The sequence below is a fragment of the Ochotona princeps genome, chromosome X, assembly GCF_030435755.1.
Source record: "Ochotona princeps isolate mOchPri1 chromosome X, mOchPri1.hap1, whole genome shotgun sequence".
NCBI classification, from domain to species: domain Eukaryota; kingdom Metazoa; phylum Chordata; class Mammalia; order Lagomorpha; family Ochotonidae; genus Ochotona; species Ochotona princeps.
In genome coordinates this window covers 83,481,710-83,485,644 of record NC_080865.1, presented here as the reverse complement: position 1 = coordinate 83,485,644, position 3,935 = coordinate 83,481,710, and the positions used below count along the sequence as shown (strand labels likewise).

Below are 3,935 nucleotides of genomic sequence, written 5' to 3'. Positions count from 1 at the left end.
TGATCTATCCTAGTAAGTTCAATGAATGGACAAAAAAATAATGTGTATTCTACAACTGTGGGATGACGTCTTGTGTAGATATCCAATAGGTCCATTTGTTCCATAATGTAGATTGCTTTTGTTTCTTTCTTATATCTCTGTCGAGTGGACATGTATATTGAAGGAAGAAGGTTATTAAAGTCCCCCATTATTGTATTAAATCCTATGTTTACCTTTAGATCCATTAACAATTCTTTTAAATATGTGCCCTGGCATTGAGCACACATAATTTACTACAATCACTTCTTCTTAATAGTTGATCACTTAATCATTATGTAATGCCATTATTGATATCTTTTAATAGTTTTTTGTTGTTAACATCTATTTTGTCTGTAAGGTATGTTTCTTTTAAGCAGTGGACAGTAGATGGGTCTTTTTAACCCATTCATCCAGTGTATATCTTTTGATTGAAAAAAATTTAGGCCATTTGTAATGACTTGATCCTGCCATTTTCCGTAAGTATTCTTGTTTGCTTTACATCTCCATTTTATTTTTACTAGCAGATTTTCTATTTTCACATTCTTTCATTATAAAGGATTATCATTCTCCATGCCCAAGTTTAAATTGTTTTACTTTCCGTGTGTAGCAAACTGTGTTGTAGCCACAATGGGGCCTGGGACCGCGGCACTGACACTCAGGTGTAGGACTTCATGTGATTTCCTAGTAGAGAGATTTGATGAACATGATCTCTTTGCAGAGGTCAGGAGCCAGATAACTATAGGTCTCAGATGCCATCAATGGTGGCATTGGCAAAGTTGCCCAGGATGGTGGTGCACCCCTTAGCCAAAGCATAGCAGTCATTAATGCCAGACATCATCAGCAGCCACTGGGGAACAGGTAGCGATACAATGCCAATGTCCCAGGGAGTGTTGTTGAGTACTGAGCCATAGAGCCAGAGTCCGATCACTTTGCATGGTACACTATGTATTTTGCTTGCTGATATTATTTGCCCAGTAGCAACTACACATGGGCATAATGGACAGCTTGGCAAGGATTATGGCCCTTTGGATAGCCTTGGCTACCTTCTTGTAATACTTCATGTCCAGACCAACATGGCCTTCGTCCCCTGTGGCAATGAATGGCTTGAACTGGGTGTGCTGAACAATGCATGCCTGCTTATGCACTAGCAGGATCTTCAGCATCTCATCACTTGAGGAATGTCCCTAGGAAGAAGTAACTGATAGCCTCCTTGATGGCAGTGAAATCAGGTGGATTATCATTCACTATTTCTATGTGTAGTGAATCCTTAAACATCATTTGTATGGTTGGGTGCCTGGAGGCAAATTATTTGTTACTCTTTGTTTTCAGTGTTCCTTATTTTGCCTTTGTGAATAATGAGAGTTTTGCTTTGTAGATTATTCTGGATTCACAGTGTCTTTGTTTTAGGACCTGAGCTAGGTCACTTCTTTCTATCCTGGTTGGTAGGGTTTCTGATGAGGAATTACCTCTAAGTCTGATTGGAGATCCTCTGAGGTTAATCTGAATTTTTTCTCATGTACATTTTAGAATCTTCTTATTTTACTGTGGAAAGTTTGACTAATCTGTCATGATGAAGATTGTTTATGTGGAATTCTATGTGCTTCCTGTACTTCTATATCCCTTTGTTTCTCCATATTAGGGAAATTTTTAGGCAATAATTTACCAAATAATCTTCATGCCTGTATTTCCAGGCATTTAGAAGCTTCTAAGACAGTTACGTTGTTTGATGATAACCCATAAATCTAGAACACCAGTTTTGGTTTTTCTCATTTCTGTTTCTTGTTTTAAGTCTGATTGTGCTTTTTCCAAAGATTTATCTTACAGCTCACATATCATTCTGCCTCACCAAGTCTGTTGTTACTCGTTTTCATTGTGTTTTTTATTTGGTATACTGTGTTGCATATGTCAGTATGCAACAATCCTGCAAGAAACAAGGCTAAAGAACAGGAGCTAAAAGGCTTAGAAATACATGATTTAAGATAGTGGAAAAGAAAATCAGAGACAACACAAGATTTAAGATTATATAGGTGCATCTGGGAACTCAGCACACACTTGGGAGTGAGTGAGTCACTCCCAGACACTGGTTTTATTTTTTTTTTAAGGATTTATTCATTTTATTACAGCCAGATATACACAGAGGAGGAGAGACAGAGAGGAAGATCTTCCGTCCAATGATTCACTCCCCAAGTGAGCAGCAACTGGGCCGGTGCGCGCCGATCCGAAGCTGGGAACCTGGAACCTCTTCTGGGTCTCCCACACGGGTGCAGTATCCCAATGCATTGGGCCGTCCTCAGCTGCTTTCCCAGGCCACAAGCAGGGAGCTGGATGGGAAGTGGAGGTGCTGGGATTAGAACCGGCGCCCATATGGGATCCCGGGGCTTTCAAGGCGAGGACTTTAGCCACTAGGCCATGCCGCCGGGCCCCAGACACTGGTTTTATTACATTTCTTCAAATATGTTGTTACAAAGATCTGAGGGTCCTTTCTTTCATTAGTGGTTACTGGCTGATATATCAAAGGTGTCAGTGACCATCTACTAGATACATTAGTAAGTGAGAGTCTTTTTTTTCTCTATTCTTATATGCCAGGCCATTTGGTGTTTGATAACTGGCCCTCCTGTTGACTTACCCAGCTAACTGTTATCTCCAGGATCTCTATGGCATATGAACAAAGGAGCAGGTTTTCTGTATATCCAATCCTTGCTGAGAGGTGCTTTTATCAGTGTGGGGCATTCCTGTAGTCTAACCTTATCCCTATAAGTAACCATTAAAAAACAGGAATACAGTCTTGGTCAGCAGGGTTAAGTCACTTACCAGACACAGTGTGATTTACTTTTAAAAATCAGGCCTTACTGAAGCCTGCATCAGTTCAAGCTAAATAGTTACATATAAAATCCAAACAGTATTTCATTCTTCATTTCTAATATTTGTTTTATTCTTTTCAAAATCTCAATCTCATTTCAAAATTTTCATCTATATCAAATATGTATTTTCTTAACTCCTGTATTTACTTCTTATTTTTCAGTAATATTGTCTCTTTTTTGAATCTATTCTCAGGCATTTCATCAATCTTTTTCATTTTTGCATTCTAATATTGAACTGTTTCATTTCTTTTAGGGGAGTCATATTGTCTCCCTTGTTCATGTATCTCATGCTTCTCCAATAATGCTTAGATATTTCTAGGAATCCCTTGTTGTTTTTCTCCTCTGATTTTTTTTTCTCTGAACTATGAAGTCACTGCTGCTTTGGTGGATATCTTCAGGTGAGTGCTAGGACTGGGCACTGTACTCTGGCCTGTGTTGAAGTGTGGGGTGAAGAGTCTAGGGTGACACCTATGTTGGACATGCTGGAACTGCTGTCAGCAAAGGGAGGCGATGATTTTGACTATTAGTGGAATTACTGCCTCACCACCTCCCTTTCAAGGTGATCAATGCCTGACATTAGCCCATGGTGGCTACAGCTTTTACCTATGCCAGCACGTGAATCACTCGAAAGATCATTGCAGTTCTCTGTGAGTGCAGAGGCTCAGTCACACACCACACACTATTATATAGTCATAAAATTCCCACATTTTTTGTGCACAATACTCCCATAGTCATAGGGTACAGAAACTCCCTTTATCCCCACCAAGTTGGCCCCAACTGCTGAGAGCAGTAACCTTCTCAGAATCAGATATCTCAAGGTGCTCCACCTTCATAGCCTGGACAATAAAGCCTTCACTTGGGACTTGTGGAAGGGTGGGAGTGTGTATGTGCCACACAGTCCTAGAAGCATGTACCACCCTCTGCTCGGCCACTCCTGACTCAAAGTTGGTGAGGAACACAGATTTTTTTTTTCCTTTTTAATAAAATTGAGTGATCGAGTGCACAGAGGCAGATGTGCACTATGGCCACTGAAACTGCATGACCTTTGCTTATCTC

General features: G+C 40.2%; 1 pseudogene; it reads right to left on the bottom strand.

The window, feature by feature from the left end:
• Window positions 1-687: 687 nt before the first annotated feature.
• Window positions 688-3,360, bottom strand: LOC118760463 (small ribosomal subunit protein uS5-like; annotated as a pseudogene).
• Window positions 3,361-3,935: the final 575 nt, after the last annotated feature.